Source organism: Euprymna scolopes, chromosome 35 (genome assembly GCF_053919585.1).
Source record: "Euprymna scolopes isolate OS-2025 chromosome 35, ASM5391958v1, whole genome shotgun sequence".
Classification (NCBI taxonomy): Eukaryota; Metazoa; Mollusca; class Cephalopoda; order Sepiida; family Sepiolidae; genus Euprymna; species Euprymna scolopes.
In genome coordinates, this window is record NC_136516.1 from 9,355,980 (window position 1) to 9,383,572 (window position 27,593).

General features: G+C 34.4%; 1 long non-coding RNA gene and 1 pseudogene across 1 annotated transcript in view; both read left to right on the top strand.

Annotated features, from left to right (window-relative positions):
• Positions 1–27,593, top strand: part of LOC145259674 (uncharacterized) — a 422,066-nt gene that overhangs the window by 114,430 nt on the left and 280,043 nt on the right. The window lies entirely within an intron of this gene.
• Positions 9,902–10,017, top strand: LOC145260004 (5S ribosomal RNA; annotated as a pseudogene).

Consider the following 27,593-nt stretch of genomic DNA (forward strand, 5'->3'; position numbering starts at 1 on the left):
ACTATGCGGACTCGAGTTCATATTGAGGAAGAGGGAAGAACTAGTCGTCCTAACTGGTTTATGCCGGGTACTTAAAACATCAAAGATCGTCTACATAAATGAACTGAAAAACCTGCTATTTTGAATATATTTAACCTATAAATTGGTTAGAAAAATTATCAATTTCAATATTTAAACTAGAAAAGGTTTTCATTTTGTCCGATTGAAATAAAATATAAAATCTTCCCCGCCATTACTGTCTTCGACAGCTCTGACATGCTGCTTTTTACCTCATTAATTAATCTTAAACAGTGATAACATTTGAAAAGGTTGAAAAAAAAAAAAACCCAGGTATTTTTTTTTATTTTAAAGGAGACAAAAAAAAAAAAAACACACACACACACACACACACAAGATTACAATTAGGCGACCATTTTATTAAAAAAACACAATTTTAATTCGAACATCTGTCAAAAATTTATGGGGGAGATTTGACAATGAAATCCCACCCCAAATGTTTCTAATTGTCAGGCTTGAAAATGTAAATTATGTGCAATTATTAACATATTGTATCAAATCGCTATATGTAATATCCCTTAGAAGCAAATAAAGGCTTTATTTTACGACACAGCACCTTTGCAATTCTATGCATGTGTCTTGCTTCAAGCGCTTGCACTGATTCTGATGCTTCTGTTGTTAATCGAAATGCCGTTTCAACACGTTGGGAATGTGAGGGAAAATCTGGCAATTCAACCTTAATTCCATTCATCAGAGAATCCAAAAGTTCATCTTCAGTAAATGCTACTGTAATTGTCGATTCGCAAACTCTACTGTGCGAAAGATTAATCAACTCTTAACAATGGCTGACATTAAAGTTGATTTGTGTTATTAAAAAAAAAATCTTTTTGGCTAACTCCTGACTCTTAAAATATATTTAAATGTTACAAGATGCCTTCATTAATAAGTTTCCAGACTTTTTGTATGGATACTTTTTGATAGTACACACATGAAACTATAGTCCCCTTCGAAGTAATCTCCTCCGGCTGCAATGCACTTGTTGTACCGTTTAAAAACTGATGTTCGAGTCATGCAGGATGGTTTAGAAGCAGTTTGAAGCATTCCATACGTTTATGTGGCATTTTTCCAAGTTTAAAACAGAATGTTATTGCATATCGTTCTACTAAAGTGTCCTCACGTCCGGATTGCATTTTTGAAAGTCAAGAATCAAGCTTTAGTAGGGTGTATTGCAATTTCTGCCGTGGCTGTTCTTTTTACCTGAAATTGTAAAAATTGGTCAGTCATCTCATAAGATATATAATAATAACTTACTGAATTTTCAAGAGTCTATAACAATTTTAAATGTCTGTACAAAAAAAAGTCTGGAAACTTATTTAAATCTTAGGCTACGATGGTATTTTTACACACATTGCCTATGATGGGTGTGAAGTTTTTTTCGCATCACATAAAATCAAGTCTTTGAAAAGGGATTTTTTTTTATCAAAAAACAATACAAACATTCAAGTATGGGTTTCATTGATTGGTTAATGGAGTTAAGACAAAGAAGAATTCCATAATCCTTGAAGACATTGTTGCAGATATTTGTAATAGAAAACTAAGTGTTAAAAAATTAACAGCCTGCGTAGCTTAAGGGTTAAGGCACCTCATACTTTATTGAGTAAACTGAAAATGTAAGATTATCTAAATGATTGTGATGAGATTCAAACAGAAATTTAAATTACTCGATATATCGATATATTAAGAAGAAAAAGAAGACAAAAATTAATCGGACTGACCTCTCCTTGATAAAGCCAAGTATTGGAAAAAATTCGGACTTTGACGACCACGACGACGACAACAACAACAACAACAACAAAAACAACGACAACGACAACAACAACAACAACAAAAACAACGACAACAAGTACAACAACAACAAGTACAACAACAACAACAACAACAACAACGACAACATCAACGACAAAAACAACAAGTAAAAGAAGAAGAACAACAACGACAACAACAAGTACAACAAGAACAAAAACAACAACAAGAACAACAACAAGTACAACAACAACAACAACAACAACAACAACAACAACAACAACAACAACAAGTACAACGACAACAACAACGACAAATACAACAACGACAACAACAACAACAACAAGTACAGCAACAACAAAAACAACAAGTACAACAACAAGTACAACAACAACAACAACAACAATACCAACAAGTACAACAACAACAACGACAACAACAACAACGACAACAACAACAAGTACAACAGCGACAACAACAAGAACGACAACAGCGACAACAACAATAACAAGTACAACAACAACAACAACAAGTACAACAACAACGACAACAACAACAGCAACAACAACAACAAGTACAACAATAACAACAAGTAAATAAAAATGATTTTATCATTTCAGCACATTTTCAGGTTTTCAAATTTTTTCATATAAATTCATAAAAAAATGTTTTCTAAAATGTATGATTTTATAACTAATTTTAATTGAAATTGTTACTTGACAAAGGAATCTTTTTTATTGCATTTCCTCCCACTTCTATCTCATCTGATTTGATCACAGCATTTTCAGGAAGTAAATAAAAAAGAATTATAAATTTTTAAAGGTGATATGTTGAATTTCAGGTGGCTGTTTTCATGATCCTATTGAAAATATACAGTTTCTTATTATGGAACTTATTAGTCTTTTTTATTTTATTTCAAACCAATTAACTGCATATACTTCAATTATGAACCCGATGAGGCTGTGGAGTTTTCCAGATATTTCTTATGGATAAGTGTCATGGGTCCACATTAGTCTGATGCCCAAAGTTAACCATCTTGCCTGATTGATATGACCATTTTTCAGACAGAAAATTTAGGATCCACTTTTCCACTAGAAATGCCAACTGTAGATTCTAATAGAAGTCTCTAGTCATATATTAGTTTGCTTATTTCATTCGCAATATAACGAACATCTAGAGGACAACCTACTATTGTAGAAACTATTTGGGTTAAATGATTATAGTTATTAACACAGAATTTGGCAAAGGAGCCAGTGAAGGTTGTAGGACTTCTTGTGATTCTATCCATATGTCTAAAAAGAGCTGTATGTGGAAGTTCATTTTTGGTCCCTCGACAAAAGGAAGGTGGACCTGTAAATTCACCCTTGTCCGTCCGTCCGTCCGTCCGTTCGTCTGTCCACATTTTTCTCAATAACTACGCATTAGAATTTTTGGAAAATCTGCACAAACATTAAGCATGATATGAGTAAAAAAGTAACAGAACGGATTTTCCTGGAAAACTCCGGTTGCTCCGCTGGAAGTGTCTTTCGGATTAAAATGGCTAAAATTGACATTTTTGTGCTTATTAAAAAAAAAAATTGATGCCTTTGATTTTTATAAAACTTTCTGAAAAGTTGTAGCTAACTGATTTCTATATAATTTTGGTTGTCTATACTTTGCGATAACTCTTGGGTGTGCCCCAGGGTCTCTATTACGGCTAATAAAAACACTCCATTTTTGGGACTATTTTACCATATTTGTCCAAAATTTTCTGTGTATGTTATTTAGCAGTTTTGCATGGTGCTGAACTCAAATTTAAATATTTTAAGGCATTGGGAACTTTGGGGGCTACATGGGGGTCGCAAATAATAGACTTAGTTATTTCCTTTTTTCTTTTTTTTTTTGCATGGTGCAGAACTCAGATTTATATATATTAAGGCCTAAAACTGCACCGTTTATTCATTTTCACCAGGATTTGACGCCCCCTGGCGACTTTTGGGGCTAAATGGGGCGGGGGTTCAAATGCTAAACTTAGTCAGGTTTTTTATTCCTCCTCACTCACGAGGGACGACGCATGCCTCACCTGTTGGTGTAAAGAGCAACTAATGGTGTGTAATTTTGTCTGTATTTTTCTTTTCTCAACAAACGTTACAAATCCAGCCTTACAACCTGTATTGGCGTTGTCTACTAGAATAGCCTAGATTGTAGATACATTGTTGTTTTCTTTCAAAACACAAACAACTTATTATTCAAGAACATCGCCAATTGCGTCAGTATTAGAGATAACTTTATGAGTGACATATTTACGTTCATGTTCCATCTCTTTTGTGAGGGTCAAGTATCGTTTCGATATCTTCACTTAAAAAAAAAAAATTCTCCCCATTTGTCCTCAGAATCTCTACCATTATATAAAAGTAACTTTGTGTGCGTGAATTCCTTCCTTAGATATTCTGAAACGGCTGAGCCTATCTTTTGCAAATATCTTACAAAGCTAATTTATATATATATATATGGCAGTGCTTTTTGTACAGAAATATATTCGATAAGTACCGAAAATCGTAAAAGCCCGATTTTTAATATAGTCTTTCTTCTTTCATATAGATAAAAAAAAAAAGAATCGTTACAGGGGCATATATTACATTAGACCGATCGGTGTTACCTAAAATATTCCCCTGTAAAAAATGCTTCTTTTTTTATCTATAACAGAGGAAAGACTGTTTAATGAACGAAATTATCATTATTATATTTTATATTTTATTTTTTTCGAATTAGTCCATAGAGCAAATTATTTCTCGTAATCTTCTAATATATACATCTCACCTGTCTTTTAAATATATGTATGTATGTATGTATTTATGTATGTACGTCTGTCTAAAACTTTCGACAGATGCGAAGGATTTTCGGGAGATCGGTATCGTTTTGAAGCTCGATTCTTCGGATGACAAATATCGAAAAATTAGCTAAAAACATTAATTCCTTCACCCTCAACTGGGCACATTTCTACAGGGAGGGGGTCGCTTTTTCCGACTATATTTTCGAAAGTCATCCCCTCTTTCCGATCGACTGGCCTTAATTTAAACATTCGTCACATTTTTTTTCACGTTTTATTTCTCTTTTGCGGTACGAGTTCGAGCCTGCCTGCCTACTACCACTTTTTTTTTTTTTTTTTTGCTCAACACATACCTCCAAACACCCGGGTAACGCCGGGCACCTAGGCTAGTTTATAATAATCAATAGATGATTGATTCTATAATAATACATACGCAATCTGCATAAATTAAAATAGCATATTTAAGCGTATTGTACAATCGGGCAACGCCGGGTTGTCAGTTAGTAAAAAAATAAAAAGGGTCTTAAATAAGGGGTCATCCATTAAAGATTAAATTTGGAAATGATGGGTCATCAAATGATCATTTCGTTTACCATCGTTGTCACGGGCAACCAGTCTCTTTATACAAATGTGTGTCTTTAATGTTTCTTCTTTCCTACTCAATACAAACAATTTTTTTTTGTTTCATCATGTTTCATTCTTGCCTTTATTTTTACATTTTTTTCAATAATATTTTTTTTATCGACATTGGATTTGAGAAAGTGCCATTGCCTTTAAATCAAGGTATTAGGAGAGCGTACTCCAAGGTTGAAAGAAATATTAACCCTAATTAATCCATAGTTTATCGATAGATTTTAATAAGACTGTAAGGTCCTGAGGGAGGTCTTTTGTTGAATCAATATTAGAATGGGAAAGTAACTGTAGCTATTAAAAAAAATATTGTATTAAATACTTCTAGCATATCTACAGGATCATTTTTCGTAATGTTTGGAACTTATACTAATTTCGACATGACATGTAAGGACGTTGGTTGGTTGGTTGTTTTTGTTTTACGGCATATCAACCCTTTTATGGTTATTTAATGCCGAATCCAAAGATTTTGAAGACAAATTTTTTAATAGAATATATTTGTTGTTTTCACGTCGGTTTCTATTCAATCCATAGTTGGGACCCTAACAGGTACTACCACTCCGGGTCTGAGTGGACCTGGGAGCAATGGTAATTAAAGGGTGGCTCTACACTCCCCAAAACCCACAAGCTGGGACCTCACCACTGGATATAGTTTAAGGTCATATCCAGGACCCCCATTGAGGGACTTTTATCCTCTGCAGGGGGCAGTCGGCGTATTCGAATGCCCCACCGACAGGGCCATTTAAGGACGTAATAATTTTTTTTTCACCTGAAATGCGTTGGGTTTAAAGATTGCTAATCTACACAAGCGCCATTTCAGATAATAATTTATGAATAATAAGTTTTTTTTAAAATGATTTCATGTACAATGTGTATTTAGAAAAGTTACCTATATGCGAGAAACGTACATGAAACTTTGATAAATTTATTTATTTAAATAAATTTTACAGTCATCAAAGGAACTAGACACAACCCCATCCAAAAGTGTGGGGAGGGCAGTCTAATACCATAGTTGTCACTCTACTTTATAATTATCTAAGCTATTCCTACCTTGAATCCTCAATCTCCATAATACCATATTCACTCAACGGGAGTCGTCCTTAAGATTTGGAAATCAATTTTTTTTAAAAATAAATTATACGTAGATAGCGGTACTTTGATTTCATAGTTGTATTTGATGAACATAATATATTTTCTCGGTCCAATTTTTTTGCTTTCTTTTTATATTTTTCTATGCAATCTATGTCTATTGAACAAAGCTGGAAAGTATCTTTGGGTTCTTTTTCTAGTTTCTGACATTTTAAATATTCCCTCTCTTTCACTGAACTTGAAAATAATAAATTAAATTTTTTTTTTTTTATAAACACGTCAATATCAAACTATCATTTCAAAAGAAAATGCTAATAGGTGCGTTTTATATGTGTTCAAATACTAAATTCAAATCAGGAAATAAAATTCATTTAAAATGTGCCGGACCTGGTTAATCGAACATACCTAATAATATGTATATAAAAAAGCAGAACATAACCTTGCCTTCTTTTCCAGAGGACAAGTAAAAAGTATGTACTTAGTCTGGTAATGTTCTTTGTTGCACTCCACACCTTTCTCATCGCAGCTAAAAATCAGGCAGTTTGCATGTACGAGAAATAATGTCAGGCAGTGTATCAACTATGGGTACACCGATTAACCTGCAAGTAACTGAGCTTTTCTTAATCGTTAATCGAACGATTAATTACTTTTCTCTTTCCCACTAAATTTTAACCAATTCATTAATGCCAAGTGACTCATTAGATAGCTTTGACACATTAACACAGTAATCACCAGTTTAACTGTACATTTTCTTTTTTAAGTGTCTTGATGCTATTATAACTTTTTGGCTTTTTTGCCTTATTAAAGGAAATTATAAAATACAAAGTACACTTTTTAAATTCTTAAATACTAGAAATGAAATAACTAGATAAGAAAGAAAGAAGAAATTACAAACAATCTACAAACTCAAGTTCAAGTTCTACTTTCATTTGAACATACTGCAGTGTTTACCTTTGCTCTGCACCTGCTGTTGGTGTACTTCCTTTCTATTCTTGCTGCCTGCCTCTCTGCTCTCACAGTCTCATCACTATTTAAAGTTGAATACGCAACGTAGAAACATTAGAATTGATCTATTCTTAGAACACAACCTGAATACGCAACGTAGAAACATTAGAATTTATCTATTCTTAGAACACAACCTGAATACGCAACGTAGAAACATTAGAATTGATCTATTCTTAGAACACAACCTGAATACGCAACGTAGAAACATTAGAATTGATCTATTCTTAGAACACAACCTGAATACGCAACGTAGAAACATTAGAATTGATCTATTCTTAGAACACAACGTGTTCCACGCAGGTTCATACACATTAGCACTTGTACTAAAGAGCCTCTAACTCTCCACAGATAAAAGTGGTGCGTTTCAATATATTGAAGACTGTTTACCCAGCAGTAGTAATGTCTTGGGTGTTTTTATCCACCAGTGAAATGGATCATCACCAATTGTTAGTAGTTGTAAAACTACATAATGATCAAGTTATTTTTTTTGCACTTAACAATGAAGGATGTGTTTTGCACTTAACAATGAAGGATGTGTTTTGCACTTAACAATGAAGGATGTGTTTTGCACTTAACAATGAAGGATGTGTTTTGCACTTAACAATGAAGGATGTGTTTTGCACTTAACAATGAAGGATGTGTTTTGCACTTAACAATGAAGGATGTGTTTTGCACTTAACCATGAAGGATGTGTTTTGGGTTTAAATTTTGCTTCTTATAATTTCTGTTGTATTTGCAGTTGCACTCACCAGGTTTAACTCAGCTTCTACACGTCCTAAGTTTGTAATTAATTCCTGTATGCTTATTTGAAGCTAATTTATCAAACAGGCTTTTAATAGTTTATAATAGTTTAATAACAATACTGCATAATAGTTTCATTTCTTTATAATAGTTTAATAATAATAGTGTATAATAGTTTAATTTCACTTTGATCTTCTTGACCCTCGGAAGAGCTTGAAGAATTGCAACCTGATTTTGCTTCCTTCATATCAGAAGACGATATAGAATCCGATTCTTAATAGTGTCTTCCATGCCATTAGAATAATTAAATGTGAATCTTGGGTCTAGGAAAGAAGACACACAAGTTTTTAATTTAGATAGGACGAACACCTTGTTTCCATTGATTCATTGAATTGTCTAACAGTGATAAGAAAAAATCACACACACACACGCACACACACACACACACACGCACACACACACACACACACACACACACACACACACACACACACACACACACACACACACACACACACACACACACACACACACTACCCAGAATGCTGTTCTATATCCTGTATAATCATGTAATTTTGATGGCAAGACTTATTTTAAGAGTCGTAAAAAATATAAATATGTAAAATAATCGCGTTAGCATTTGTAGGGCGTGGCGTAAGCATGACGTCACTAACTCAAATACACACACACACACACACACACACACACACACTCACACACACTCATACACACACGCGCACGACAAGCAGCTTAATCCCACCCCTACACAGTAGAGATCATTAGATGTAAGAAAGATTTTACTCTAGTAGTTTCTTCCCCAGAACTGCTAGACTTTGGAATTCCCTTCCGGGTCCCTGATTCCCCAACTCTACTGACATGCTGAATTTAAAGTGTAACGTGAACCGACATCTGTCTGCCCAACTCCCTATATAGTACCCCTGTAGCTTAGGTCCCTGATAGGAGCCTCCTACATCAAAGTGGCAATGTGCCTTGTTTGGTGTGAAAATGTAATTAAAAAAAAATTAATTCTTTTTAGAAATATCATAATTAAATTGGACAGCTTTAGATATAAACAACCTCTAATTATTATCATTGGTATGATTGAAGTTCTGTTACTTACCTTTAGGGTGATTTCTTCATATCGACTCAGTAACTGGACAATATTTTAAACAAGTCCCCATTGACAAGTTGTTATGGTAGGACTCTCTTTATTAACAGTATGTATTATAAAAAAAAATTAAAAAGTCGCATAAATACGATCGGTTATTAAAAATTCCTAGTGGTTATAATTAGTTGGCCGTGCGGTTACACAAAAATGTTCCTTAATTGGACTTCACGTCGTTAGGTTAATGAAAAAAAAAAATAAGCTGTACGTACTCGGGCAACTACGAATTACAGTGTGTGCTTGCAACGCTGTCAGTGTTAACAGAAAATTCGTCCAACGGAACGATGTGTCGTAATCTCCGCGAGAATGTGCAGAAAAAGCAAAAAAAAAAAAAATAAAAAAAAAATAGAAAAAATTCACAGTCGCTCTTAAAGCTATGAAGGCAAAAAATAATGATATAAATCGTTGTTTGATCTCCAGACATTTATATTATAACCAGTCATAGTTCAGGTCGGTGAAATAATCAACACGAAGAAAAAAAAATTATAATTGTCAATAAAAAAAGAAGAGAAAGGAACAAAGGTTTCATTCAACAACTTAGTAACGGTGGCATTTAATTTCCCTGCCCGTTGTTTTCACATTTAATCGTTTTCTCTCTCTTTTTTTTTATGGACGCATTTAGTCTTTTCAAATATTCTTTTTTAATGTCGGTGTATACCTTCATATACGGCATAATCACGTTGACACACCGGTTCTCGTCAGATCACCGAAGTTAAGCAACGTTGAGCTTGGCTAGTACCAGATGGGTGACCATTTGGGATTCTATGCGCTGTGTGTGCTTTCCGCTTATCTCGGCATTGTTTCCAGTCGTCCCGAACCTTCACTTGCTAATGGTATTCAACAATGTCGATTCAAGAGAGGTGTGGTTGGTGATTGCGCAACTCTTGCCGCAAAATTTTACGCGCAGGCACCCTTATAGTGGGTATCTATAGTCTATCAAGACTGAAGGAAGCCATATATATTATCATTATAAATGAAAAAAGACTATATTCCAAAGTGCATGAATACCAACTGAATTAAAGGAATAAATTATAAGATGGTCAACATAATGGACCTTGTAATATAGTCTTTGGTCATTTATTAACTATATTGCTCTGTAATTATATTGAGCTTCTTAAATAAGGATTGGTATATATTATAAGGAAATAAAATATATTTCGACAGAAATATATAATATTATCGATCTTTGTGTCTCTATCTTTTTATATAAATAAGATATACTCTTCATATATATAATATATACTCTTTATATATAATATCTGTGTGTATAATAAGATACTATAATATAATATGATAAGAGTATATAATATATACTCTTTGTGTGCTTATCGGTCTCTCTCTCTCTATCTTTTTATATAAATAATATATACTCTTCATATATATATAATATATACTCTTTATATATAATATATACTCTTTGTATATATATATATAATATATATATATATATATATATATATATATATATATATATATATATATATATATATATCGGTCTCTCTCCGTCGCTCTCTATCTATTTATATACATAATATATACTCTTTACATATATAATATATACTCTTTATCTCTCTCTCTCTCTCTCTCTCTCTATATATATATATATATATATATATATATATAAAGAGAGAGATAGATAGATAGATAGAGAGAGAGAAAGAGAGAGAGAAAGAGATAAAGAGTATATATTATATATATAAATACATAGAGAGCGACGGAGAAAGACCGATATATATATATATATATATATATATATATAAAGAGTATGTATTATATATATATATATATATATATATATATACATACAAAGAGTATATATTATATATATAAAGAGTATGTATTATATATATATATATATATATATACAAAGAGTATATATTATATATATAAAGAGTATGTATTATATATATATATATATATATATATATATATATATATACAAAGAGTATGTATTATATATAAAGAGTATGTATTATATATATATATATATATATATATATATATATATATATATATATATATATATAAGAGTACAGAGTAACGTAATTCAACAGAAATAGTGATAGACATATCCAGTAGACTATATCTTCTTAATCATATGTGCATAAACTTGTCTATTACGCGTGCATTCAATTTCGCCAACAAAAGAAACAACAACGTCAAGCATATCCTACGGCCATTCACATAGCTAGAAGGACTGCATTAGTCTGGCCAGACGCATTTAATTAATCCGCGATTCGTTTACAAATGAAAGAAACTGACAAGAATCGGTTGCCAGTGCGGTCTGTATTAGTATGGTCGCCACACACACACACACACACACACACACACACACACACACACACACACACACACACACACACACACACACACACACACACTACTACCCAGAATGCTGTTCTACATCCTATATAATCATGTATTTTTGATGGCAAAACTCATTTTCAGAGTTGTAAAAAATGTAAATATGTAAAATAAGCGCGTTAGTATTTGTAGGGTGTGGCGTAAGCATGACATCACCGAGTCAAACACACATTCACACACACACACACACATGCGCGACAAGCAGCTAAATCCCACCCCTACACAGTAGAGATCCCTAGATGTAGGAGAGCTTTCTTCTCCAGTAGTTTTTTCTCCAGAACTGCTAGACTTTGGAATTCTCTTCCGGGTCCCTGCTTCCCCAACTGTACTGACATGCAGAAGTTCAAGTGTAAGGTGAACCAATATCTTGCTGCCCAACTCCCTATATCCTACCCCTGTAGCTTAGGTCTCTGATAGTAGCCCCCAGAACAAAGTGGAAATATGTCTTTTTGAGGTAAATATAATCTAAAAAAAAAAAAAAAAAATTAAAAAAAAAATGTGTTCCGTTGAAAAATTATTTTGTAAGTCAATTAAATTTCGGCATCGCTGAATTGTTTTACTTACATGAACAAACAATAGTATCAATGTTTTTAAAAAGATTATCAGTTGTTTACCATGTACAGAAAAAAACACCATAGGTTCACTTCTTGTAAGTAAAAAAGGGGGAAAAAACTCGAACTGAGATCGAAAACAAAACCTAAAGGCAGAGAATCTAGTATGATAGCCATTACATTGAATATAATTTGTCAATAGGAAAATGAAGTCGCCACCAGAAAAGAAAAAACAACCATAAAAACCTAAGATAGGGAAGTAGCGACGATAAGAGTATAATATAACTTCAGATCAAAGCGAAAGCTAAGGTCAATAAATAACCGGGAAGTTAAAAGAACAACAATACGTCTCCACCGTGACACTTAAACACACGAAATCCTACTACCCTTCTCCCTCACCCCATATTCCTTCCTTCACCACAACTTTCCCCAAAAGCTGCTCACATTCACAAAGTATACACCCCACTTTCTTCCAGAACGTAAACCACACCCTAATATCTTATAAAACTAGTGTAATTTTGACTTCCGTTTCAATATCGATTCGTTTTGGTATGATAAAGTGTAATCCTTGAATTAGGATTCCACTGAAACATGTATGTACATATGTAACCAATAATGTTTGTATAAAAAACAGACTATATATATATATATATATATATATATATATATATATATATATATATATATATATAGAGAGAGAGAGAGAGAGAGAGAGGGAGAGAAAGATGGAGAGAGAGAAATAAAAACGAACAAACAGAGTTATGTGTCCAGAAACAGAAAAAGACGCTGAAAATTCCAAAAAGAAAGGGAGCTTGTGTTGTTAAAGAGAGGCAGATTTTTAATGACGTCATATAGTCGTCATTATGTTTTTACAAATCTCCCCTCTTTAACAACGCAAGCTCCCTTCCTTTTTTGAATTTCTAACGTCTTTGTCTGTTTCTGAAATAGAACAGCGTCACAGTTTGCTCTTGAAAAATTTCAATTATTTGTACTGGTGTTTTGTTTTCTTAATCACATTTATCCAGAGGAAGTCTCGAAATAAAGACGAAACGTTGATGAACACATAACTCAGTTTGTTCGTTTTTATTTCTCTATTTTGTCGGAATACTATTTCCATTATTCTCATCATATATATATACATATTTTGGTTGTTGATTTTTTAGACGATATTAAGGTTTACGTCTCCGCCTCGGAGATCCAGTGTTTTTCTTAGAAAGTCACCCATTTTTTATTTAGACGTATTTTTCAAATTTTATTTTTAAAAATAGTGATCTACGGACACGCGTGTTTCAGAGTCCTACCCCTCTTCAGCGTAGCTTGACTGTTGTTAGGGTTCTAACCCTGGACCTTTTGTATTTCAGTCCGGCGCCCTAACCCATTACATTATGATGCCATAGACAATTTACTGCTTAGTTTTTATCGTTTATCTATTTACTTAGTTTTTGTTGTTGATTTTTTAAACGATATTAAGGTTAACGCTAACCTTAATATCGTTTAAAAAAACAACAATAAAACTACGTAAACAGATAAATGATAACATATATATATATATATATATATATATATATATATATATATATATATATATATATATATATATATAGGAATGAATAAATGAATATCGAAAAAAGGGTGGAAAAGGAGCAAGAAAGGAAGAGGAAGTAGAAAGAGAAGGGAAAGAAACCGTCGCTGGCAGTTGGTCAATGACGTTCGGCGAACGCATGAATCTGCTCGCTCTCATACTCCCATTTCTAGGAGCCAAACTCTGCAAAATGATACCCTGTAATGATAGGATTAGTCGTTTTGGTTACGTTAAATGACAAAATAAATAGCGTTTTTTTAAACCCTTAACCAAGAAAAGATTTGTTGGAGCACATACGCGCATCTATGATGATATTTAAAACAATAGCAAATATATCCTTTATCCAATATAATCTTTACTTATATATATATATATATATATATATATATATATATATATATATATTTGTGTGTTACTTATATATATATATATATTTGTGTGTTACTATATATATATATATATATATATATATATATATATATATATATATATATTTGTGTGTGTGTGTGTGTGTGTGTGTGTGTGAGAGAGAGAGAGAGAGAGAGAGAGAGAGATTCTTATGGATTTCGAAACGACTGGACCAATTTCATGAAATTTCATACAAATATCTTTTCTTTTATTTATTTATTTTCGGACTATTATCCTCAACATTTTTTTTTATCGTCCGGTTGTTAACGTTGAATCTTTTACTGTATCTTCAGCAATTACTGCCTTCCATAGTTGTTGTCGTCTCATCATGGTTTGACCAATTAATCCTCTGGCCGGATTTGGGTAGGATTGAAACCGCTATTATCAGACAATGTTCACCTGGAACTAGAGATTCAATTCCTCTATCCACTACGCCACGGGGCCCTTACATTTCCATTTTTTATCTTTTTGTTATCTGATCTTCCATTGTCGGGCCCGTACTGAATGGTATATATTATTTAATTCATTGCTTTTCTTTTGGGATGAGTTATTTGTATATTTTATTTATTTATTTGCTAATTATTATCGTCATATTTTCTATTATAGTTGTTGTTTAACGACGTTTCGGCCAACAATTCCTCTGGTCTTCTTCAGGTACCTGAAATGTAAATGGAAATATTTAGAATATGGAATTGTTCTTTATTTTGCATTACGCAATTATAATTACCCGATCTGAAATGTAAGCCTTTCTTTATTTTCGGTGATAATTACAATTCGTGTCATTTTTATGGGACACAATAATGTAGATCATCTGAAATGTGCATGTGTGCACAACTCCGAATTTTATCAGCGTCGCCCCGGATCGATATACAACATATGTGTTCTTCTTATCACAGCATTGTGTTCTTCTTATCTCAGCATTGTTTCCAATCGCCATGGATTTGTCCTTGCCATTGGGATTAAACAGTGACGACTAATTTTGGTTAGAGATTGCGAAACCCCTGTTCCACAATTACACGCGCAGGCGTCCTTTAGTGTAGTAGATAATTCACACTTTCTATATGTATTTTTGTGAAAATATATGCGAGTATTGCTTTTAATTTATTTAAAAAAATTATGTCTGTGTATGTGTGCTTTTTATACAAAGACGAGTCCGCCATTTTGTGGTGCTAGTGATTCTGGAGAGGTGATGTGATAGATTGTGAAACTCTTGCTTCACAATTACATGCGCATGTACCTTCAAGTCTCTTAAGATCCATCGAAACCTTCGGTCCTGGATATGACCTTAAACTATATCCGATGGTGAGGCCCAAACTTGTGGGCTTTGGGGAGTGTGGAGCCACCCTTTAATTGCCATTGCTCACAGGTCCACTCTGACCCGGACTAGTAGTCCCAACTAATGATCAAATAGAAACAGACTTAAACAAATACACTCTATTAAAAGTGTTCTTCAAAATCACTGGATTCGGCATTAAATAAACTGATAACCAACCAACCAACCAACCAACCAACGCCTCCCTATAATGTTAAGTATTAAGCACAGAATCGTTAAGTACATTTTTTTGAGTTGTTGATATGACTCGATCGAGTATCAAACACCACTCTTCTGGCCCATTAACGAATGATTTAACCGTTACGTCAAATATGAAATGACCTAAGACGGGGTTGATGTACCCTAAAAGCAGTGTATCAAAACCAAATTCAACTGGTAGAGGATTGCAATCATAAACGCAAAGTGCGTGGTCATAATTTCATGGAGCCGAAATCGATTTTTTTTTGTTTTAATATCTTTTATGTCTTTGCTACTATTTCTGCGAAGAACGAGAATATTCTGACCTTCGTTATAGTTTATTGCATGCGAATGATATTCAAAATGTAAGAACTAAAAGCTAGAAATTACAGTCTGTCAAAATGGCTGGACGAAATTCTTCTGAAAATTACATAATCTCTATTATACTTAACCATTTTTTAGCCACATCTATGTATTCCTGTTTTCCCCTTTTCTTTCTCTCTCCTTTTCCCTATATATATATATATATATATATATATATATATATATATATATATATATATATATGATGATTGCAACGTCTTGTCAGACGAGTGCCACTCCCTCAGACACTTAAAGTTCATGAGCCCAAATGCCTGATGGAGTTATACAAAGGTGATGTTACAGAGTTTTAGCTTTGTACGACAGCTAAGTCTCTCTCTCGGTTCAAAATGTTGAGATCCAACAACAAGCAAGAGCAAGATAGCCAGTAACAAGTTAAACTGCAGACGAGCTTAATGCGGGTACTGGTCTCCTGCTTTATGTTGTTTTTTAATCAGAGATTAGCTTCTCATAGAAAGGTTCATTCACCACAGCTTACGGGAGCCCCCCCACACAGTGCTAGTTGGCCGTTGACGCCGAAAAAGGTTTCATTTGCCCTTTGGAAGGTCTTGTTTTTAATCCTCTAGGGAGACTAGCCACCCCTCCTCACCAAACAAGTCTGGTGGGGGAACCAGTTTAGTCGCCGGTGACCCGACCATGAGGCAGGTAGTACTGGGTTACATGGTACCAGTAGCATATGACATGACCTTACATACATATATATACATATTATATATATATATATATATACATACATACATACATATATATATACATATATATGTGTGTGTAACAGTTATCTACAGGCATATGTATATATATATATACATGTATATATAAGTAAATATTATATATTTACATATATATATACATACATATACATACATACATACATATATATATATATATATATATATATATATATATATATATATATATATAAAGTAATGGTTCTGTAATTCCAACGAGAGAAAAAAGATTGTAGCCAGCAACAATTGTTGGTTTTTAAGACTTTTATCATTTTTTTAATATTTTAAAATATTTTCATAACATGTTTCGAGCCTTATTTAGCTCTCGTCGGACATTTTTAGTTAAAAGTTTGTTTATTGGTGAAAAGTATATGAGAGTCCCTTTAAAATAAAGCACGTGCATTTTTTCAATAAAAATACATGTTTCTACCAAATCAGACTCTTGGAAGATATTGGTTTCTCATCGCTGTAAATACACCGAACATTGATATTATTATTATTATTATTATTATTATTATTATTATTATTATTATTATTATTATTGGCTCACATGGAGCTTTCACACCGGTCATCATAGGTCTGATTGACAACCTGTGGTGTTCTCTGGAAGCTGAGTGGCAACAACTCTCCCCAGACGTCCAGCACTCTCCACCTCCATCGATAGCATTTGCAAATAAATTTGCGTTATCGCAACAGCTTTTCACCATTGGTTTCTCGCTGGCAGCGGCCATTGGTCTGTACTGGAATTTGAGTGGCACTAAGCTTCCCCAAGGTCCCAGTTCTCTTGTTCAGCGGAGGTCTGGTCAGCGCTCTCTCCTCGGTCTTTCCCTCCTCCTTGAACCATCTTGGCTCTTTGGTTTCACACTTTTTATGGGAAGGGGGGAGGGCGGTGATGGAGCAATTTCTTTGCAAAACTTAATCATGTTCAGCACAGATGAAAACAAAAATAATTTCATCTACAAAACAACCAAACCAAACACACAAAAAAAGTATTTGAAGACCTTGAAGCCCAAAACTTTTTTCTACAATGACTGGATTTTGCAGTAAATAGCCCGAAAATGGTTGAAATGCTGTAAAACCAAACAATAAAACCAGATAAAAACAATAATCCTGAAATTTATGATTTGCCTCAGACAAAAAAGTCCGAATCGTTTCAAAAGAAAAAAGGGTCGATGAGCGTCTAATTTTGTTAAAAACTTTTGGGCTTACGCTATGCTAGACACTCTCACCAAAATACCACATTCACTGTGTTTTTATCTTACTTAGATGATCGCTGTATTATTTACAAATAAAAATTCAACGTCGGGAGTCGGACGACGATAACCGTAATTGTTATTATTTTTACTGTAATGCTCGAAAATGTTGGTGGCATAATCACGTTGAGACGCCGGTTTTGGTAAGATCCTCGAAGTTAAGCAACGGTTTACCGTTTGTGAAGAGCAGACGATATATGTGTGTGAGGACAGCGGCACATTTCTGCAAATATTTATAGTGGAAAATAACAACAGCGAAAAAGAATAGGAGAACGAATGACTGCTACGTGTCAACTATGCAACCTGTCTGCAGCTGCATATTTGGTGAACCGACGTCTCAGTAATATGCTTAGATCTAAGAATTAGTAGATCGTAATATTAGAATACGTCTATTTAAAAAGTTGTTGTGTTTGAGGAGGTGTCTGTTAGTATGCAAATAGAAACATGTGATTGGTTGACAAAAACGGAGTAGGCAGCATATGCAATAAGGTAGTAGGAATACCAGAGTTCGAATCTCACGCAAGTCTAAAGAATTTTTTTTAGCTGGATACGTGTTTTATTTAAAGATATTAACATAATATAAAAACATAAAACAAAATCTTTGTAGTTAAGTGACCTTTTTTTTTTGGTCCCCTGACAAAAGGAGTGTGGATCTGTAAATTCACCCTTGTCCGTTCATCCGTTCGTCCGTTCGTCCTTTTGTTTGTCCGCACTTTTCTCAATAACTACGTCTTGGGATTTTTTGAAATTTTGCACAAACATTAAACATGATATGAGTACAAAAATAACCGAACGGCCCTTTAAGGACTGATAAAAACACTCCATTTTTGGGACTATTTTACCATATTTGTCCAAAATTTTCTGTGTATGTCTATTTAGCAGTTTTGCATGGTGCAGAACTCAAATTTAAATATGTTAAGGCCTTGGCGACTTTGGGGGCTTTCTTTTTTTGCATAGTGCAGAACTCAAATTTACATATGTTAAGGCCTAAAACTGCACCGTTTGTTCATTTTCACCAGGATTTGACGTCCCCTGAGGACCTCTGGGCTAAATGGGGGTGGGGCCAATGCTGAACTTAGTCGTTTCTTTATGCCTTGTTCACTGTGCACTCACAAAGGATTATGCATGCCTCACTTATTATATATAAAAACGTAGCTAATTACCTGGTATAATATAACTAGAAAGTATCATTTGTCGGAGCAAATAAAAACTGCGCACACCATTTAAAAATGAAATGTCAAACACTAAACCATGTTAAATTAATTTTCTTTTCTCATTAAATTTCTTCTGTTTTTTTAATTATGAATCAATTTTGCTTCCATAAGACAATTCTGAAATAATTATTTTTCAGCAAAATGCGGCCTTGATTAATTTCCAAACTTAAAATAAAACTCCCAGGGAAATTCCATTAAAATAATGACGATGACTGTATCTTATTAGTTAATTAGGAAGGGTGACACAGCGTCGGCCGGGCGTAAAATATGTTGAATCTAAATGCTATTCAAAAAGTGATGTTTTTTGGGATTAGTTTATACGGAAATAGAAACATGCGATTGGTTGACAAAAAAAGGAATAGAAAAAAATATATATACATTACTAAGGAAGTAGGTTTTTTTTAGTGATATTAATACTTGAGTTCGAATTTTACCTCAGTTTGAAGGATTTCTTTTAACTGGATTTGTACATTGCAGGAGATTAAGATAACATTAAAAAGGTTTCATACGTATCCCTACTATAATATAAAAGTCGCTTATATATGTTTTGTACAGAAATTCATCCAATAAATATCGAAAATCAAAAAAAATTCGAACTTAAAAATAGCTTTTCTCGCTTGTAGATAAAAAGAATAATTTTACAGGGGAATATTTTACGATACACCGGCCAAGGAATTTAATAAAATCTTAGCAAATTATTTTTTCTTAAATCAATATTATTATCTGGAGATATGGCTAGAGCATTCGACTACAGATCGAATAACCCCCTGTTCAAGGCCAGATGTACCTCACTATCTTATTTTATTTTTTTTTCTTATTCATGAGTTCAATTTACGATAAAAAAAACGAGAAACCATTTAAAATCTCCGCAAATCATTTCTTTACATGCATATTTAAAAAGTAAACACCAATTAGACGAGACTTTTCCAGGGCATTTGCCGTCAAGCTAAAATATCAGCTGATGTGATATTGTAAATAAACACAGACAGAATTTGATGAACGACATTAACATTATTATTTATTTATTTATTCATTTATTTATTATTTTGCGAGTTAAACCACCGAGAAAATTATTCCTCGTAATATATAATAATCAATAGAGGATTGATTCTATAATAATTCATATGCAGTATGCATAAATAAAAATATCATGTTTAATCGTATTGTACAACCGGGCAACGCCCGGGTGCCAACTTGTATATATCTCTATATATAAAAGGCAAAATGTGTGTGTATGTATGTTCGCTTTTTTGGTGTATGTCTGCAAAAGGCTTTTTTTTCCGGCGGGTTCTCGAGGCCGTCGCACATTTTTAAAACTTTTTATATCATGTCAAAATCATAATATCTACGAGTCAACAACGGGGGGTCGTCTGTCTATTTTATTTGCCCGACTTTGAAAAGCTAAATATTCCACATTTTTGGATCGCCGTGTGTGGATTCGGCTTTTTCATATAATGAAAGCGAAACTAATTCGAAGCTAGGCATCGTTTGCGGCACGATCGCTGGAACATCCTAAAGCAATCAGTTTTGATCAATGCGGAGTTTCTCTTTATATCAGACAATTGCTATTCAATTTTGAAAATCTCCTTTAAATGGCGAGCTGGTCCCCCCCCATCGTCTTAAGGAAGTCAAAACTTCCCCGCATTGAAGCAAAGTAAACAAACCTCAAAAGACTGCCCCGCAGTAAATAATAAAATTGCCACGTCATCGTAATACTCCCGAGCGGCCACTTGTCAATCAAACCTGTTTGACTTGACTCACTTTTTATGCCTTAACTTAACACGCTTATCAATTCCTCTCCCCCTCGTGGCCGAGATGGTTAGGTGGCTGGCTATTTTTCCCTTTTGTTTCAACCTTCGCATCAAGGCTTCGGGGTTCAATCCTACCTTCCTAATAAAACGTTTTTTTTCTTTTACATCTCCAAACACCCGGCCAACGTTTTTAACACACACACCTCCAAACACCTGGGCAGCGCCGGGTACCCCCCCCCGCTAGTATAAATATAAAAAACAATTGACAAATTACTTTTATTGAAAGACTAACAGGGAGAGCCAACATTGCCCAGGATTGAATTAGGATCAACAAATTTTCCTCGTTATACTTTTATTGTCATCGAAATTCGTGAAATTGCCCTTTTTTCAATTAAATCGATTAATTGCCAGCGGTGCATTATGTGACAGGTTCACGTGCCTTCCGACATGTGACTTAGTCCACACTAAATTGTAGTCTGTATTGCACTGTAGAGAACTACTCTTGATTTTATAAAATTATTTTATGTAGTGGCTTGAGTGAAAGTTTCACATTAAATAATCAAGTATCATAATTCAAATGCACTCGAAATAGAAACATTCATTTGGAACGCGCTCTGTCTTATTAAAGAACCTACTATTGATATTATACGCCCGGCCCTTCTACTTGTGCGGCTATAAAACTTCTCAAATGCACTTGTGATGTTAGACTATGTAAGAGTGTTAATTTTAGTCAAAATTGGCTGTTCCTTCTTTAATCGGATTTTTGTTACTTTTCACTTTAATAGGCTCTTTTCTTCAACCGCTTGCGTTTGGAATTCTCTCCCTGGTTCTTGTTTTCCCTTTTGCACCAAGAGGCAGAAATATAAATGTGAAGTGAAAAAAAAACATCACGCTGTACACCCCCCTACTTTAGATGCCTCCTCTTATTCGAAATGAGTCTATTCCACAAAAACACTTTCCGGTAGGGATGGTCATTGAACCCTTACGTGGTCCCTCCCCGTAATTGCCTGGTGTTTTTCTAGAAAGAATTCTAACTAGAAAGATGTCGGGGTAACCAGTGGTGGGATTCAAATTTTTTAGAACAGGTTCTAAGTTACGTGAATCACATGACACTTGTGGAGTTTGATAGTGGGCTAATTAATACAGGTTTGAATAGGGGTTTACGTAATTTTAACAACCGGTTCGCCGAACTCATAATATTTTAAGCACCGGTTCGCACGAACTGGTGCGAACCGGCTGAATCCCACCACTGGGGTAACCAATGCCAACAATAATTACCTGATTCATTCGAATTGCTGCTTAACGACAATAATAACAACACCAACGGCAACAACAACAACCACAATAACAGCAACAGCAACAACAACAGCAACAACAACAGCAACAACAACACATCAGGAACAGCAACAACATCAACAACTTCAGCAGCAACAGCAAAAACATAAAAAATATTAACAACAATCTCAAAAACAACCTCAACAACAACCTCAACAACAACCTCAACAGCAACAACAACAACAATGCAACAACAACAGTCATAACAATTGCAAAAACAACAGCAACAGCAGCAATGACAAGAAGAGCAACACCAAAAACAACATCAACAACAACAACATGAACAGCAACAGCAGCAGCAACAACAACAACAACACCAACAACAACATCAACATCAACAGCAACAACAACAATAACAACAACAACATCAACAGCAACAACAACAACAGCAACAACAACAACAACAACATCAACAGCAGGAACAACAACAACATCAACAACAACAACAGCAACAACATCGACACCACCACCTCCCTAACATCTCAATGACAAAGTACCTTGTTTTTAAATGAATACAAGTAAAGCAAACGAAACTAACAAATTTTTATCCCCACATATTTGGTCGTGTTCAATTTCGTCCTGCCACTGGAAAATCAATGTCGACTTTAGAGATATGCTGTTTGGCATTGCGCTTCTTTGTTTGACTATAACCCCCTTATGACGCACGAACTACTTCTCTTAAGACGTAAGGAGAACGGTATCTATTCGGTGACAATGGCCGGCCACTAGACACACATTGATACTCAAAGACTTTTCGTAGATGAAAAAAAAAAGACTTCTGACACGAGAAAAGGTTTGCCTCAGGCTTCCAATCCAGTCAGTGAATATAGCAATATCGAAATTAATATTCCAAACTATAATAGTATCAAAATCAACCAGACTGAATCTGAACATTAATTTAATAACTGGGTGACCCGAAAAAAATGCCACTCATAAGCCACTTTAGAGTCTGATCATATTTCCTACATATAAACTTCACCGTATGTCTGTTTTATACGCCAAATTTCAATTTAGAATGTTAAACAGTTTTTATTTTATCCTTATTCAATTACTAGCTGAAGTACCCGGCGTTGCCAGGCTGTATTCGATTTATCCTAATGTTCTGTCCTCATACATTATTATCAAATTGATTAAACAAAACATAAATTTATAATGGCTTCTTTATCCACATCCTCCATGAGGTAGGAGCAGTAGGTGCGTTTTATTTTATAGTGGTCTCGCCAGTCGCCCAATCTTCTTTTCTAGTTTAATCCTTTATCTTTTTGTCTTTCTTCTTTCAAAATATAATGTAAAAATTGCAATTATTATTTTTATATCACAGTGAAAACTGTTAAATCTGTTTTACAAAAATGTACAATATATATAAAGATGACATTAGTAATTAATTCTGCTAATGGAATAATTAAAAGTAGTTTCCAACACTGTATATCTAAACACTGGTAATTGTCCCTGTAGCATTTTCAGAACCTCTAGCAGTATTTACGTACGACTTGAAAAAAAAAAAAAAAGAAATGAGAAAAAGAAACGCAGCAACCTGACATTAGCCTTACTAATATTTTCTATCGAAACCTGTACTTACCTCCTTGAAACAGGATTTATATAAAAATAAATAAATAAATAAATAAATAACATCTCACGCCGTTTGTCCTTCATATGTACGTATGTCTCTCTTTCGCGCCTATTTTCTTTCTTGTCACGTCACCACAAGAGAAAAACTCAGTTGGAATCCAAGAAAGGACGGGTTACATGCTCAGCTCAATGTGTCGAACTTTTAAAATGCTCCTTCAATTGCTAACACAAGAAAATGTGTTGTTGGCTTATTTCATACAGCATTCAATTACACCTTCATTGACCCTGTCATTAATGACGCGTAATGACGCAAAAAAAAACTCGACAGAAGACCCGACAGAAAACGTGACAAGCAGACGTAGCCGACGCTATATAAACCCTTTAATCTGAAGTGGATGTTCTTGTTTACATCTGGAGCGCTACGATATCGACACATCAAGATACTCTTCCCTTACAAGCAATAATACCATACCAGGTGTGCTTATCAGTGAATCGAGATAACACAAGAAATGTTGGACCTTCAGAACTGAACATTGGTGGGCAAGTTAGGCATAGAAAGAAGTTTATTTGTATCAAATATTGTTGGATTTGTAGAAAGAGTTGTCAATTTTAAAAACAATCCCGCCTGAGTCATTTCTGGAGTCACCCTGGATATAGAGCGTTTGGAAAATCGATGTCATGACTTCTATATATGTAGAGAATGAAAAACGTTTTCATGAATGTAAGTCCGGACACCCGGTTTCCGAGTTGTAGAAACAAATAATAATCAACATTCTTTCTTGTATTTCAAAGATAGACATATTTGTCAGCCAGTCTTGTAACCCCTTCTTTTCCTATTGGTCTATTGAAAAGCCCACTTTTTTGTTTAGCCTGTTTGTGTTATATTGGCAGGAGGGAGTTTTGTGGAGAGGTGCATGTATATTATGTATACGTGTGTGTAACAAGTGTCTTATGAAATGCGAGTCTGTTCTTCATAAAAGTATTTATATGTGATCGCCTAGTTTTCAAAATGTCACAAAATAACTCATCTGGTATATGTTCACGTATAACGACGAATAAAGTACAAATAAACATATTTGTGTCTTGCCAGACAAAGGAAGTACATACCTTCACAAAAGGGACGAATACCATTCTATGGGGTTACAACATTCGACCAATTAGGGAACACACTTAAGTCATCTTTGATCTTATTGGACAGAAAGCTGTAACGAAAATTCTACCACGAAAAAGAGACCTCAGGTTTATTTCGGCAACCTTTATTCCAAATAATCTCATCTTGGAAATGGTGAACACTGACAATCCTGTCTACATCGTAATTATCGATCTTGTCCCTGCTGGGTGCCATCCCATCTCTCGACCGTCTCTCCCAGCCGCCCGTTAAAGACTCAACTTATTAACTTTCTTAGGTGTTTCTACATCCATTATATCATGTATCTACGTAACCAAAACTCTTGCCTGCTCTTTTGTCACGTATCTTTCTTTATTAAAACCAAACATTCCAATCCGATATTATTAAATATCTTTCCAAACATTTAATTGTTTTACATATTCCTGGCTTAATTATTTCTACATTGAATTCCAGTCTTATTTTTAAAAAATTCTTCCGTTATCAAAACGATTTGTTATTTCTATAACACTGTCATTAGTTCAAATGTCGGTCAGTCACCTATTTCCTGGGGATATCCCATGTTGCCCAAGCGTAATATATAATATTTGGAGCCCAAGGGATTGAACGCTGGTAGTGGGATCTCTTCCAGGTTTGGTTTATCCTGAAGTGATTCTACATTCTTCTCTATTATTATTATTATTATTATTATTATTATTATTATTATTATTATTATTATTATTATTAGAGCAACCTATATAAAAAGAGCATCACTATGTGTGATAGTGCATTTTATTTCTAGATACGAGATAGATAAACATTATCCATCTGACATGATCGCAAGTAAGATAAGCACAGGCAGATGCTACTGCATACACCTATAAAACCAGGAAGAATTGACACCAAACATATATAAAAGCCATAGGGTTCAGGAGAAAGATTTTAGCGTCATGATCGGTTAAGGGGCACTTTTGGGAACAAACATAGGTTGCCAGGTCAACATCCTGCGAATGTAGCCCTTCTTATTTCAGAGAACAAAAAATGATGAATCATCATATCGTATGAATCCGAACATTATATTGTTTGCATTGGATTCCCCGATATTTTTCTGGAAATGTATCGGGGATTACAAGAGGGACCACATGAAGGTTGCCAACAGCCTAAGTGAAAGTGGATTTTGTGGAACGAACTAGATTTTAACTTGGGACACGCGTGTTGTTAATCACTAGACGATCGTCACCTTCCAGTAAGCAAGACAAAACGGAAAAAACGTATTTTCAAAATGATGAACAGCTGTGAAAGATTTTGGATTTATTTTTGAAACCAATCTTCTCCTAGCGCTAATGGTGGACATACGTGCGGGAAAAAACGTCTGGCAAACAAAAGGCTGGTAATATATCAACGTCTATGGATTTATGAGCAAGTGCTCATTGTCGGATGTGTGGAGTTATATGCAAACAAAGTTGGAAAAACTTTGAAACATTAAATATTTGTAACGTTTATATCTATAAATCCATTTATTGACGGAAGCGCCATACACACACACGCACACACACACACACACACACACACACACACACACACACACACACACACACACACACACACGACTGTTAGGTTGGCTGAATCGATTGAGAGGTTCATTCTAAAGTGATTTGTCCTTGGGGTTCCAATCGTTCGATCGGCATAACATTTATCCTTCTCACTTTTTAATCCCTAGAAAAGAATTAAACGTCTATATCATATTTCCCTTAGTCTGTCTGTTTGACGTTTCTGAATTTTTGAGATGAGGATTGGTTATCCGTATTATTTGGATTCATCGGACTACTGTTCTCATCTTGAGTGTGATTTTCACAACGTTTCCGTCGATGTAACATCCGAACTCGGGAATTTGGAAGCAGAACCCTTTATTTACTTCACGGGGGTAACATGTTCTTGTTCCGTCAGCCATGGCTGGATAGAGGCTCTAAGTAATTCACAATTGTATTTTTCAGTCGCCCACTCGGAAGATTGAACTTTTAACCTTCAGGAAAATATCACGTTTTACAACTGATTTTTCCAAGTACCATAACCACTGCGCCATGGGTTCTTGCAAGGAAACATTACCGAGTTCGACGACATACATATGAAGAAGGTCATAGGTTACATCGACCGAAACGTTGTGAAAATCATACTCAAGATGAGTGTAGTCCTATGAATCCAAATAATACGTCTGTCTGTTTGTCTGTCTGTCTGTCTGTTTGTTCCACTTTTTCTCGTAAAATACAGAGCCGATCTGGCTGAAATTTTGTACGGACCTTTTTTATGACAAGGTGCAGCGAACTAAGTACTATGGCATCCGTTCGATGCACGGTTGGGTGTCAATAGGGATTAACAAGGATTAGCATTTAATGCAAAAATGGGAACATATGTAACCACGTTAAACCGTCAATTTGTCATAAAGCCCCCATTTAAAGTCGACCGCCTATAACATCTAGTACTTATCATAATAGGGCTTATGATGCTCCCTTAGCTGGCTGGGCTCTTTAAGTAAAGAAATACACTGCTAGATTAATGTTTGAATGTGAGGTTTCGTCTTATTCTATTGTTAAACACTGTCTATA